We start from the raw sequence: 14,740 nt of genomic DNA, 5'->3' as shown, positions 1-14,740 counted from the left end.
TTCCACGCGGCCGAGAGAGAGGGGAAAGAGACGCGACATTTCGACTGTGGTCTTTTCCGGCTTCACGCGCCCGAAGGAGGCTCCGCGGATGAAAAGCCGCGTCTCTTTTCCTGTCCTTCCAGCGCAGGGATAAACCTTGACCTGCTCCGCTGCGGGTGAAGACAAAGTCGGCGTCGCTGGGTTTTTAAAAAAAACCCGCAGAGCCACTTCATACTTCTGACGACGATGGAAGGGGAATATTTACAAGTCCTGTTCTAAAAGGTCTTCGGATCTCACCGTGACCGGCTGGGAGTGGGGTTTGCGCCAGGCAGTAGTCGGAGTCCGTTTTCTCCAGGCGTTCTGAAACAACCCAAAACACAGGATGAGAGACCGCAGTTGTGAAATGAGTTGAAAGCCGATCGTGGGCCGCCCGTTTGCTAACTGAACCAGGCTTGCTCAGGCCGGATCCATTAAAACCCACAAACTTCATGAATTGATACTTGAGCTTGCGTTGTCCTGTTCTGGGAGTGACCAGCTTTGACTTTGCTGGACCTTTTATTGACCATCATATCGGACTGCTCCAGTGAGAACTCAGCATTACAGATCTCTCAAGGTCAAACTCACAGAAGAGCCACAGACAGACAGAGACAGGATCAGAGACACAGGAGAGAGTCAGTACAGTGAAGGCGTCCTCATCGAGGAGATCAGATACACTGAGAGAAGAGCCACAGACAGAGACAGGATCAGAGACACAGTGGAGAGTCAGGACAGTGAAGGCGTCCTCGTGGAGGAGATCAGATACACTGAGAGAAGAGCCACAGACAGAGACAGGATCAGAGACACAGCGGAGAGTCAGGACAGTGAAGGAGTCCTCATGGAGGAGATCAGATACACTGAGAGAAGAGCCACAGACAGAGACAGGATCAGAGACACAGGGGAGAGTCAGGACAGTGAAGGAGTCCTCATGGAGGAGATCAGATACACTGAGAGAAGAACCACAGACAGAGACAGGATCAGAGACACAGGGGAGAGTCAGGACAGTGAAGGCGTCCTCATGGAGGAGATCAGATACACAGAGAGAAGAGCCACAGACAGAGACAGGATCAGAGACACAGCGGAGAGTCAGGACAGTGAAGGCGTCCTCTACTTAAATTATTACATTATACACAATTTGAGTTCATTTTAAAAAGTAAAAGGTAATGATAGGAATGCATTTTCATAAGAAAGATAATACCGATATGCATGTGATAATCTTCCTTATATCATGTAGTGTGTCATTTGGACACTTTGTGGGCTTGAAATACAAAGAAAATCATGTTCTATGGTACAAGATGAATACAAAACTTAAGCTTTTATTTTAATTAGATTTGTTTATTAAGCATAAACAATCATTTATTACATTAATATATGTGAAAATAACATTTTAGCATCATACGTTTAGTATATTTAGTCCCTAATGCTGAAAGAAATAATCATTTGTTTAATATGCACGGGTCTGTCTCAAAGGATGCAGTGCTCCTGGAGGGGCTCTCAAACCCTGCATTTCAGATGCCTAGCTGTATCCCTCACATGTGGCACCTCAGAATGACTTCTAACCTTACCTGTGGTGTCTTCAGTCCCTATTGCTCAATGCATGGTGTACGTACTGCATACATGTGTCTTGAGAATGAGGAATGGGCCCCTGAGACAGTCATTTGCCTGTTTCACAAATGATCGTATTTTACTAGAGATTCTGTTTGGGATTCAGATGTGCATTCGGACAGCAATCCCTTTCAAGAAATGATACGTTCTGGATGCACAGGCTGCCAACGTGAGTACGTGTTGGGTTCTTGGTTTGAATGCTCGAGTTGTCAGGCTGGCGTTTTTTGTTCCTGTTGGAGCCCATAAATATGAACAAGGCACTTGAGAACGTCTCTGTGCGGGTGTGCGTTTGTAATGACGTGTGTGTGCTCCTCTGTTTCAGTATAAAAAAATGCATTTAAGACATTCAGCCTTTTCATGTTCCTAATATTCTTTCCTTCTTGACAATAAGAACTAAGGTTGCTGCTGGGAGAGGTGTTAGTGGGGCCGGCAGGGGGTTCTCTCACCCTGCGGTCTGTGTGGGTCCTGATGCCCCAGTATAGTGACGGAGGACACTGGACTGTAAACAGGCGCCGTCCTTCGGATGAGACGTCAAACCGAGGTCCTGACTCTCTGTGCTCATTAACAATCCCGGGGTGTTTCTGGAGAAAAGTAGGGGTGTTACCCCAGTGTCCTGGCCTGATTCCCCCCCTGGTCTTGACCCATCATGGCCTCCCAATCACCCCCCCTCTCTGAACTGGCTCCATCCCTCTGCTCTCCTCCCCACTGAGAGCTGCTGTGTGCTGAGCGGACTGGAGCATCATCCAGGTGGGGGCTGCACACTGGGGGGGCTGGAGGGGATCCCCCTGACCTGGGAAGAGCCATGACTGGAGGGTCCAGACTTATTAATAATAATAATAATTATTATTATTATTATTATTATTATTATTATTATTATTATTCGTGCTGCACTGGGCTTCAGTCCTGGCAGTGAGAGGGGGACTCTGTGATCAGTACAGATACTTATGACTGTATAATAATACACGATAGAAATGGAACACAGGGTAGCGCTGTAGTCTCTTCGAAACGTTTTGAACTGCCAGAAGAAGTTTTCACAACCCGGACTCGTGAAGGTACAGGTCTTCTCCCATCGTCCGGAGCAAGGTGTATCGTGTCCTGGTGATTTCTCCCGTTTCGAACGGAGTTTAATGTCGCATTTCTACTTTATTAGAGAGAGGCACTGAACATCCTGTGATGGACTGGTGTACTGTCCAGGGTGTGAGTGTGTGTGTGTCCTGTGATGGACTGCTGTCCTGTCCAGGGTGTGTGAGTGTGTGTGTCCTGTGATGGACTGGTGTCCTGTCCAGGGTGTGTGAGTGTGTGTGTCCTGTGATGGACTGCTGTCCTGTCCAGGGTGTGTGAGTGTGTGTGTGTACTGTGATGGACTGCTGTCCTGTCCAGGGTGTGTGTGTGTACTGTGATGGACTGGTATCCTGTGAAGGAATGCTGTCCTGTCCAGGGTGTGTGTGTGTCCTGTGATGGACTGGTGGATCACAATATTAATTCTCCTCCTTGATTCCCTCCTTCATCGCCAGAGTGAAAGCGGGACACGGCAGTAAAAGCTCAGCCCTGCAGGTGGTGGTCCTCTTGGCCACACGGGGGCACTGTGTCCCCACGGGGGGGGGCTATGTTCAAGTCCCGCTGGGAATCGCACCGACGCGGCGGGGTTCGTGAACGTCCCAGACACCAAGAAAACGAGAGAAAAAAGGTCGTTTTCGGGGTTCAAGAAGCAACCCCGAGATTCAGGGAGTTTCCCCGCTGAGCTTACTCTGCCGAAAACACGCAGGTTTTATTTTTTTCCCGTGCCCCCCCCTCACACAGGCCGTTTCTGTAGCGTGAAGTTGTGTTTTTTTGCGCGGCGGTCGGTGAAGGGCGAAATTTAATTTATTTTTTTCTCACGGTCTGAAACAGAAACAGCCGGGTGGTGTTGTAGAGAGGTCGACGTGCCCGGTTTTCCTCGTCTGCGAAGCCCGTTTTTTTTTGGGGGGGGGGGGGGGGGGGTCGTGAGGTCCCACGCAGCGCTCGGAAAAGAAAATGACGTTTCTTTTCCCCGCAGGACGGGGGGGGGGGGGGAACCCGTGTTTTTTGGACGTGGCGTGGCCCGAAATTTCCGCCCTTGGGCGCTAGAGGGGGGTGGAGTTTGGTCTTTCTTTGATTTGGGGGTCGGCGGGGGGGGTCTAATTTCACTGAACCAAACCCCACGGAAACCCGTGTTGGACGTGGGGGTGCTGAATGCGCCCTCGACGTGATTTTGTCTTTAAATTCAAGTGCAGCTTTTGTAACCCTTGGGCCGGAAACAGCTGGACCCGTTTCCCCTGCCTGTCCGAGGTGGCGACTACCGGGGTCGTACAGGGACACCCGGCTGGCCGCCGAGAGTTGGGAAAAATAAAATGTCCACCCAAAAAAAACAACAACCGTGAAAAATGACGGCCATTTTTATTTCGCGGCCGAGCCGTGAGCGCGTCGGGGGTGACGTCACGGTGGCGTCACAATGAGCCGCCTGACGTCACAGAGCGGCGGATTCTAGCGGGTGGCGGCGCCGGAGCCCCATGAGCTCAGAGGAGTGAAGAGAGAAGAGGAGGAGGAAAGCGCTATATAGTCCTTTCTAAACACGTGTTTCTTCCAATAAAGTTACTTCGACTTAGATCGTTAGTTTCAACTTCAGAAACGCTCTTCAGAATCCCCGTGAAATCGGTAAGTCAGTCAAAAGTGAGAAATAACAAAATAAGTGGAGAAATACGTTGTTTTTTTTACCGTTACTCAACTCTTATGGGTGTGATCGTGCTGTAAAAAGATATTGAGAGGAGGTGCACCTCTACTCAGAGAGTGGTGGGGGTGGGGAACAAGCTGCCCAGCCCTGTGGTTGAAGCCGATACCCTGGCTTCTCTCCAGACACAGCTGGGTGAGCTCCTCCAGTCAGGACAGGAGGCTCTTCTGTACACAGAGGGTGGCGGGGGTGTGGAACAAAGCTGATACCCTGGCTCCTCTCCAGACAGAGCTGGGTGAGCTCCTCCAGTCAGGACAGGAGGCTCTTCTCTACACAGAGGGTGGCGGGGCTGTGGAACAAAGCTGATAACCTGGCTCCTCTCCAGACACAGCTGGGTGAGCTCCTCCTGTCAGGACAGGAGGCTCTACTGTACACAGAGGGTGGTGGGGGTGGGGAACAAGCCGCCCAGCCCTGTGGTTGAAGCCGATACCCTGGCTTCTCTCCAGCCACAGCTGGGTGAGGTCCTCCAGTCAGGACAGGAGGCTCTTCTATACACAGAGGGGGGCGGGGGTGGGGAACAAGCCGCCCAGCTGTGTGGCTCCGCCCCCTCCCCTCCCCTCTGTGACTGTGCTTGTCTCGGCAGGATGATGGACCGACAGAGATGCCGCACGGCCGTGCGCGGTCGCAGCAGGACCCGGGCCCGGCGAGGCGTCGTAAGTCCACCCCTCCCGCCCGCCGTCCAGCGTCCAGCCCTCCTCCGACTGGCCTCTCCGCCCCCAGCAGTGCTCACTGTATTATAATAATAATAATAATAATAAACTTCACTGATAGAGCACCTTTCACACACATAGCAGCGCAAAGCGCTTGACAGACCAGGTCTCACGGTAACACCTCTAGACGAGGAGAGACACTTCCAGTGGTGATCTTGACTGAGGACACGTCTCGGCTCAAGAGACAGGGTCGCGGGTCCGAGGAAAACCAAGCTGCAGGTCCATTATGGCCTTCTGAGAGCACAGATTGCCTCTGGACGTCCCACACTCTTCCTGGACACACTGTAGAGACTCACCTGTCCAGACTCTCACTGGACACACTGTACACACTCACCTGTCCACACTCTCACTGGACACACTGTACACACTCACCTGTCCACACTTTCACTGGACACACTGTACACACTCACCTGTCCAGACTCTCACTGGACAGACTGTAGAGACTCACCTGTCCAGACTCTTTCTGGACACACTGGACACACTCACCTGTCCAGACTCTCACTGGACACACTGTACACACTCACCTGTCCACACTCTCACTGGACACACTGTACACACTCACCTGTCCAGACTCTCACTGGACACACTGTACACACTCACCTGTCCACACTCTCACTGGACACACTGTACACACTCACCTGTCCAGACTCTCACTGGACAGACTGTAGAGACTCACCTGTCCACACTCTCACTGGACACACTGTAGAGACTGCCCAAGGCCTCTAGTCTCGACACGACTGGGCTGGGCTATGTGGTCAGAGCTGTCTCGGAGATGGGCTGTTTGGCGTCTTCACAGGTCACACCGGTCAGGCCGAACCCGGACTGGCAGCGGGAGAGGTCCCGGCCCAAATCCCGGTGCTTTTCCGTAAGTCTGACCCGGTCGCCTTCCGCGAGACTGGACCGGCCGCCCTGTGGTGGGCCCGGTGCCCCACATCTACCCTACAGCTCCCCACACTGACCCCTAAACTCCCGATACCCTACAGCTCCCCACACTGACCCCTAAACTCCCGATACCCTACAGCTCCCCACACTGACCCCTAAACTCCCGATACCCTACAGCTCCCCACTCTGACCCCTAAACTCCCGATACCCTACAGCTCCCCACACTGACCCCTAAACTCCCGATACCCTACAGCTCCCCACACTGACCCCTAAACTCCCGATACCCTACAGCTCCCCACACTGACCCCTAAACTCCCGATACCCTACAGCTCCCCACACTGACCCCTAAACTCCCGATACCCTACAGCTCCACACTCTGACCCCTAAACTCCCGATACCCTACAGCTCCCCACTCTGACCCCTAAACTCCCGATACCCTACAGCTCCCCACACTGACCCCTAAACTCCCGATACCCTACAGCTCCCCACACTGACCCCTAAACTCCCGATACCCTACAGCTCCACACTCTGACCCCCACAGTCCTGATGGCCGAGAGGTCTCTGCTTGCTGTAGTGATTGAGTGAGCTCTGTGGACCTGACCTCTGTCTTGTGTCCTCGTTTCCAGCGTCTCCTAGTGGTCCGTCATTTCTCAAGACCTGAAGGTGAGATCTGGGGAGGAGACAGAGCACCCCCTAACACCCCTGAGCTGGGTTACAGGGTAAGACAGCTTCTTACTGTTGGACACACCTGTCCACACTCTTACTGGACACACTGTCCACACTCGCCTGTCCGGACTCTTACTGGACACACTGGACACACTCACCTGTCCAGACTCTTGCTGGACACACTGTACACACTCACCTGTCCAGACTCTTACTGTCCACACTCACCTGTCCACACTCTCACTGGACACACTGTACAGACTCGCCTGTCCACACTCTCACTGGACACACTGTACACACTCACCTGTCCAGACTCTCACTGGACACACTGGACACACTCACCTGTCCAGACTCTCACTGGACACACTGTACACACTCACCTGTCCAGACTCTTTCTGGACACACTGTACACACTCACCTGTCCAGACTCTCACTGGACACACTGGACACACTCACCTGTCCAGACTCTCACTGGACACACTGTAGAGACTCACCTGTCCACACTCTCACTGGACACACTGTACACTCTCACCTGTCCAGACTCTCACTGGACACACTGGACACACTCACCTGTCCAGACTCTTACTGGACACACTCACCTGTCCAGACTCTCACTGGACACACTGGACACACTCACCTGTCCAGACTCTTACTGGACACACTGTACACACTCACCTGTCCACACTCTCACTGGACACACTGTCTACACTCACCTGTCCACACTCTCACTGTCCACACTCACCTGTCCAGGCGTAGTCTCATCCCCCCTGCGTTGTGTCTCCCCCTCTCCCCGCTGGACAGAATCCCGAGGTGTCTTCGTGTCTCCCCGAGCTCGTCCAGAAGCTGGAGAGGGCGGCCGAGCTGCATCTGGAGCTCCCAGAGTCGCCCGGCTCGTCCCGCTCGGGCTCGCCCGGCTCGTTCCGCTCGGTGTCCCCCCCGTCCTCGCCCGAGAGCCCCCTCCGCCCCCCGCCCCCGGCCCCCCCCTCCGGCCCCCTCCGGCCCCTGACCGCCCCGCCCCGCCGCCCCCCCTTCCTCGCCGCCATGCCCCTCGAGCCCCCCCTGCTGCCCGGGGCGGTGCCCCTGCCCCTGCCCCCACCCGCCCGGCCCCGCCAGGCCCCGCCTGGGGCTCCCCGGTGCGGAGGGCAAGGAGAGAGGCGGAGATGTCTGACGAGGCAAGTGGGGCAGAGTCTGTCCGTCCGTCTGTCCGTCTGTCCGTCTGTCCGTCCGTCTGTCCGTCTGTCCGTCTGTCCGTCTGTCCGTCTGTCTGTCTGTCTGTCCGTCCGTCTGTCCTTCTGTCCGTCCGTCTGTCTGTCTGTCCGTCTGTCTGTCCATCCGTCTGTCTGTCTGTTTGTCCGTCTGTCCGTCTGTCCGTCTGTCCGTCTGTCTGTCTGTCTGTCTGTCTGTCCGTCTGTCCGTCTGTCCGTCCGTCTGTCTGTCTGTCTGTCTGTCTGTCCATCCGTCTGTCTGTCTGTCTCTCTGTCTGTCTGTCCGTCTGTCCATCTGTCTGTCTGTCTGTCCATCTGTCCTGCTGTCCTTTTCTCTGTCTATCTTTCCTTCTGTCCATCTGTCCCTTTCACTGTCCTTCTGTCTTTCTGTTCTTTTCTCTTTCCATCTGTCCTTCTGACTTTCTGTTCTTTTCTCTGTCCATCTGTCTGTCCGTCCATCTGTCTGTCTGTCCATCTGTCCTTCTGTCCTTTTCTCTGTCCATCTTTCCTTCTGTCCATCTGTCCCTTTCACTGTCCTTCTGTCTTTCTGTTCTTTTCTCTGTCCATCTGTCCTTCTGACTTTCTGTTCTTTTCTCTGTCCATCTGTCCTTCTGTCCATCTCTTTCTGTCTGTCTGTCTTTCTGTCCGTCTGTCCTTCTGTCCTTTTCTCTGTCCATCTTTCCTTCTGTCCATCTGTCCCTTTCACTGTCCTTCTGTCTTTCTGTTCTTTTCTCTGTCCATCTGTCCTTCTGACTTTCTGTTCTTTTCTCTGTCCATCTGTCCTTCAGTCCATCTGTCTTTCTGTCCTTTTCTCTCTTTCTGTCCATCAGTCCATCTGTCCTTTTCTCTGTCTTTTTGTCCGTCTGTACTTCGCTCTTTCTGTCTTTCTGTCCTTCTGTCTGAGTCTCTGTGTTTGTCCCTCTCTCCCTGTCTCTCTCCCTGTGTCTCCCTGCTCTCTGTCTGTCCTGCGTTGTCCCAGCTGGGTCTCTCTCCCTGTGTCTCCCTGCTCTCTGTCTGTCCTGCGTTGTCCCAGCTGGGCCCGTCTCCCCGGCTCTCTGCCTTCAGCTCTGTTCGCCGATGTCCCGCCAGCCCGTCTCTCTCTCAGCCTGTCTCTTGACTTGCAGGAGGAAGAGGAGGTGGAGACAGCTCTTCCGGCAGGAGAGAGGAAGGAGGTCAGTGCTGGTCCCACCCTGCCCCCAGTCCTGTCTGTGGTGGAGTTTCGCCGTCTTGTCTGTCCCTGGGTCTCAGTGTCTCTCTCTCTTTCAGCCCTGTCTGTCAGTGTCTCTCTCTCGGCCTGCTGTCTGTCTGTCCCTGCCTCTCTGTCTCTCTCTCTTTCAGCCCTGTCTGTCAGTGTCTCTCTCTCGGCCTGCTGTCTCCCTGTCCCTGGGTCTCAGTGTCTCTCTCTCTTTCAGCCCTGTCTGTCAGTGTCTCTCTCCTCCTCCTCTCTGTCCTCAGTGTGTCTCTCTCCTCCTCCTCTCTGTCCTGTGGTGTCCAGGCAGTGTGTCTCTCTCCTCCTCCTCCTCTCTGTCCTGTGGTGTCCAGGCAGTGTGTCTCTCTCCTCCTCCTCCTCTCTGTCCTGTGGTGTCCAGTGGGTCAGTATTAGTGGGCTACACCCAGGCTCACTCCCTGCGAGTGTGATCTCAGCAGAGTCTCTGTGCTCTTGGGACACTTGACTCACCTGTCTCTCTCTTTCTCTCCCTGTGCTGTCCCTCTCCTGCCCCCTCTCTCCCTCCTCGGACTCCAGCTGGAGGAGGTCCAATCACCACCTCCTGTGAGACAGAAGAAAAAGAAGGTGGGTGATGCTCTGATCCTCTCTTTACTCCTGTCCAGTGTCCAATCAGTGTGTGTGTATGAACCCCTCTCTCTCTCAGTGCAGTGTTCATGTCCTGGAGTGTCCAGTCAGTGTGTCTGTATGAACCCCTCTCTCTCTCAGTGCAGTGTTCATGTCCTGGAGTGTCCAGTCAGTGTGTCTGTATGAACCCCTCTCTCTCTCAGTGCAGTGTTCATGTCCTGGAGTGTCCAGTCAGTGTGTCTGTATGAACCCCTCTCTCTCTCTCTCTCAGTGCAGTGTTCATGTCCTGGAGTGTCCAGTCAGTGTGTCTGTATGAACCCCTCTCTCTCTCAGTGCAGTGTTCATGTACTGGAGTGTCCAGTCAGTGTGTCTGTGTGAACCCCTCTCTCTCTCAGTGCAGTGTTCATGTACTGGAGTGTCCAGTCAGTGTGTCTGTGTGAACCCCTCTCTCTCTCAGTGCAGTGTTCATGTACTGGAGTGTCCAGTCCGACTCTTAACGTGACTCTCCTGTCTCTGCTTCAGAAGCGCTGGTGCGCCCTTCTTAACTCCCTGAGCTGCGTGTCGGTGGAGCCAGAAGACCAGGACGAGCCGATGGAGACCGTAGCTCAGGAGAGGAAGAGCGAGGGAGAGGAGGAGCTGGCTGCCGGGAAGGACAAGAGGAGGAAGAGGAGGTGCAGGTGAGCAGACAGGGGGGCGCCGCCTGGTCGTGTCTGTGATTCAAGGAGGAGTCTCCTCTTGCTGTTTGATGTCATGGTGACGTCTGTGTCTGTGTCCCTCACACCTGCAATAACAATATTCTTTCCAGGTTCCTTTCCTGGTTCTGTGCCGGCTAAGATCTGGACTGGACTGGACTGGACTGGAGCTGAGGGATACCAGACGGAACTGGACAGGAGCCTAGGGACACCAGACTGGACTGGACCGGAGCTGAGAGACACCAGACTGGACTGGACTGGAGCTGAGGGACCCCAGACTGTGCTGGACCGAAGCTGAGGGACCCCAGTCTGGGCCGAAGCTGAGGGACCCCAGACTGTGCTGGACCGAAGCTGAGGGACCCCAGTCTGTGCTGGGCCGAAGCTTAGGGACACCAGACTGTGCTGGACCGAAGCTGAGGGACCCCAGTCTGTGCTGGACCGAAGCTGACGGACCCCAGACTGTGCTGGACCAAAGCTGAGGGACCCCAGTCTGGACCGAAGCTGAGGGACCCCAGTCTGTGCTGGACCGAAGCTGAGGGACCCCAGTCTGGACTGCACTGGAGCTGAGGGACACCAGACTGGACTGGAGCTGAGAGACACCAGACTGGACTGGAGCTGAGGGGCCCCAGACTGGACTGGACCGGAGCTGAGAGACACCAGACTGGACTGGAGCTGAGAGACACCAGACTGGACAGGACCAAAGCTGAGGGACCCCAGACTGTGCTGGACCGAAGCTGAGGGACCCCAGTCTGGACTGCACTGGAGCTGAGGGACCCCAGTCTGGACTGGACTGGAGCTGAGAGACACCAGACTGGACTGGAGCTGAGGGGCCCCAGACTGGACTGGACCGCAGCTGAGAGACACCAGACTGGACTGGACTGAAGCTTGTAATTTTTATTCTTTTGTTAAGGATCAATAAAAAAAAAATAAAAAAAAATCTGTTTAGCTTTTGGTTTTTTCCCTCCCCCCCCCCCCCCCAAGGCTGCTGCTGGGAGAGGTGTGAGTGGGGCCAGCAGGGGGCGCTCTCACCCTGCGGTCTGTGTGGGTCCTGATGCCCCAGTATAGTGACGGGGGACACTGGACTGTAAACAGGCGCCGTCAAACCGAGGTCCTGACTCTCTGTGCTCATTAACAATCCCGGGGTGTCTCTGGAGAAGAGTAGGGGTGTTACCCCAGTGTCCTGGCCTGATTCCCCCCCTGGTCTTGACCCATCATGGCCTCCTTATCACCCCCCCTCTCTGAACTGGCTCCATCCCTCTGCTCTCCTCCCCACTGAGAGCTGCTGTGTGCTGAGCGGACTGGAGCATCATCCAGGTGGGGGCTGCACACTGGGGGGGACTGGAGGGGATCCCCCTGACCTGGGAAGAGCTCTGAGTGGAGGGTCCAGACTTATTCATTATTATTATTATTATTCGTGCTGCACTGGGCTTCAGTCCTGGCAGTGAGAGGGGGACTCTGTGATCAGGACAGATACTTATGACTGTATAATAACACACGATAGAAATGGAAAACAGGGTAGCGCTGTAGTCTCTTCGAAACGTTTTGAACTGCCAGAAGAAGTTTTCACAACCCGGACTCGTGAAGGTACAGGTCTTCTCCCATCGTCCGGAGCAAGGTGTATCGTGTCCTGGTGATTTCTCCCGTTTCGAACGGAGTCCAATGTCGCGTTTCTACTTTATTAGAGAGAGGCACTGAACATCCTGTGATGGACTGGTGTCCTGTCCAGGTTGTGTGAGTGTGTGTGTGTCCTGTGATGGACTGGTGGCCTGTCCAGGGTGTGTGAGTGTGTGTGTGTCCTGTGATGGACTGGTGTCCTGTCCAGGGTGTGTGAGTGTGTGTGTGTGTCCTGTGATGGACTGGTGTCCTGTCCAGGGTGGGTGAGTGTGTGTGTGTGTCCTGTGATGGACTGCTGCCCTGTCCAGGGTGTGTGAGTGTGTGTGTGTGTCCTGTGATGGACTGGTGTCCTGTCCAGGGTGGGTGAGTGTGTGTGTGTCCTGTGATGGACTGCTGTCCTGTCCAGGGTTTGTATGTGTGTCCTGTGATGGACTGGTGTCCTGTGATGGACTGGTGTTCTATCCAGGGTGTGTGTGTCCTGTGATGTACTGGTGTCCTGTCCAGGGTGTGTGTGTCCTGTGATGGACTGGTGTCCTGTGATGGACTGGTGTTCTTTCCAGGGTGTGTGTGTCCTGTGATGGACTGGTGGCCTGTCCAGGGTGTGTGAGTGTGTGTGTGTCCTGTGATGGACTGGTGTCCTGTCCAGGGTGTGTGAGTGTGTGTGTGTGTCCTGTGATGGACTGGTGTCCTGTCCAGGGTGGGTGAGTGTGTGTGTGTGTCCTGTGATGGACTGCTGCCCTGTCCAGGGTGTGTGAGTGTGTGTGTGTGTCCTGTGATGGACTGGTGTCCTGTCCAGGGTGGGTGAGTGTGTGTGTGTCCTGTGATGGACTGCTGTCCTGTCCAGGGTTTGTATGTGTGTCCTGTGATGGACTGGTGTCCTGTGATGGACTGGTGTTCTATCCAGGGTGTGTGTGTCCTGTGATGTACTGGTGTCCTGTCCAGGGTGTGTGTGTCCTGTGATGGACTGGTGTCCTGTGATGGACTGGTGTTCTTTCCAGGGTGTGTGTGTCCTGTGATGGACTGGTGTCCTGTCCAGGATGTGTGAGTGTGTGTGTGTCCTGTGATGGACTGGTGTCCTGTCCAGGGTGTGTGAGTGTGTGTGTGTCCTGTGATGGACTGCTGTCCTGTCCAGGGTTTGTATGTGTGTCCTTTGATGGACTGGTGTTCTGTCCAGGGTGTGTGTGTCCTGTGATGGACTGGTGTCCTGTCCAGGGTGTGTGTGTGTCCTGTGATGGACTGGTGTCCTGTGAAAGACTGGTGTCCTGTCCAGGGTGTGTGTGTGTCCTGTGATGGACTGGTGGATCACAATATTAATTCTCCTCCTTGATTCCCTCCTTCATCGCCAGAGTGAAAGCGGGACACGGCAGTAAAAGCTCAGCCCTGCGGGTGGTGGTCCTCTCGGCCACACGGGGGCGCTGTGGCCCCACGGGGGGGGGGGGTTATGTTCAAGTCCCGCTTGGAATCGCACCGACGCAGCGGAGTTCGTGAACGTCCCAGACACCAAGAAAACGAGAGAGGGAGAGAGAGAAAAAAGGTCGTTTTCGGGGTTCAAGAAGCAACCCCGAGATTCAGGGAGTTTCCCCGCTGAGCTTACTCTGCCGAAAACACGCAGGTTTTATTTTTTTCCCGTGCCCCCCCTCACACAGGCCGTTTCTGTAGCGTGAAGTTGTTTTTTTGCGCGGCGGTCGGTGAGGGGCGAAATTTTATTTATTTATTTTTTTCCCACGGTCTGAAACAGAAACAGCCGGGTGGTGTTGTAGAGAGGTCGACGTGTCTGGGTTTCCTCGTCTGCGAAGCCCGTTTTTTTTTGGGGGGGGCGGTCGTGAGGTCCCACGCAGCGCTCGGAAAAGAAAATGGCGTCTCTTTTCCCCGCAGGACGGGGGGGGGGACCCGTGTTTTTTGGACGTGGCGTGGCCCGAAATGTCCGCCCTTGGGCGCTAGAGGGGGGTGGAGGTTGGTCTTTCTTTGACTTGGGGGTCGGGGGGGGTGCTACTTTCACTGAACCCCACCCCACGGAAACCCGTGTTGGACGTGGGGGTGCTGAATGCGCCCTCGACGTGATTTTGTCTTTAAATTCAAGTGCAGCTTTTGTCACCCTTGGGCCGGAAACAGCTGAACCCGTTTCCCCTGCCTGTCCGAGGTGGCGACTACCGGGGTCGTACAGGGACACCCGGCTGGCCGCCGAGAGTTGGAAAAATAAAATGTCCGCCCCCCCAAAAAAAACAACCGCGAAAAATGGCGGCCATTTGTGTTTCGCGGCCGAGCCGTGAGCGCGTCGGGGGCGACGTCACGGGGGCGTCACAATGAGCCGCCTGACGTCACAGAGCGGCGGATTCTAGCGGGGGGCGGCGCCGGAGCCCCGTGAGCTCAGAGGAGTGAAGAGAGAGGAGGAGGAAAGAACTATATAGTAATAAACAGAATCGCTCTTCAGTATCCCCGTGAAATCGGTAAGTCAGTCAAAAGCACCGCTGGCAAGAAATAACAAAATAAGTGGAGAAATAAGTTGTTTTTTTTTTACCGTTACTCCACTCTTATGGGTGTGATCGTGCTGTAAAAAGATATTGAGAGGAGCTGCACCTCTACACAGAGGGTGGTGGGGGTGGGGAACAGGCCGCCCAGTCCGTGTGGTTGAAGCCGATACCCTGGCTTCTCTCAGGACACAGCTGGGTGAGGTCCTCCAGTCAGGACAGGGGGCTCTTCTGTACACAGAGGGGGGCGGGGGTGGGGAACAAGCCGCCCAGCGGTGTGGCTCCGCCCCCTCCCCTCCCCTCTGTGACTCTGCTTGTCTCGGCAGGATGATGGACCGACAGAGATGC

General features: G+C 54.8%; 1 long non-coding RNA gene across 1 annotated transcript; it reads left to right on the top strand.

Moving 5' to 3' along the window:
* Positions 1 to 6,615: 6,615 nt before the first annotated feature.
* Positions 6,616 to 9,633, top strand: LOC148664424 (uncharacterized). Its single transcript, XR_015936489.1, has 3 exons — positions 6,616 to 6,677; positions 8,951 to 8,998; positions 9,571 to 9,633. It is a non-coding gene; the product is annotated as an uncharacterized LOC148664424 (long non-coding RNA).
* The last annotated feature ends 5,107 nt before the right edge of the window (positions 9,634 to 14,740 follow it).

The sequence above is a fragment of the Lepisosteus platostomus genome, chromosome 5 (genome assembly GCF_059453375.1).
Source record: "Lepisosteus platostomus isolate fLepPlt1 chromosome 5, fLepPlt1.hap1, whole genome shotgun sequence".
NCBI classification, from domain to species: Eukaryota; Metazoa; Chordata; class Actinopteri; order Semionotiformes; family Lepisosteidae; genus Lepisosteus; species Lepisosteus platostomus.
This window is presented reverse-complemented; position numbering and strand designations above follow the sequence as displayed.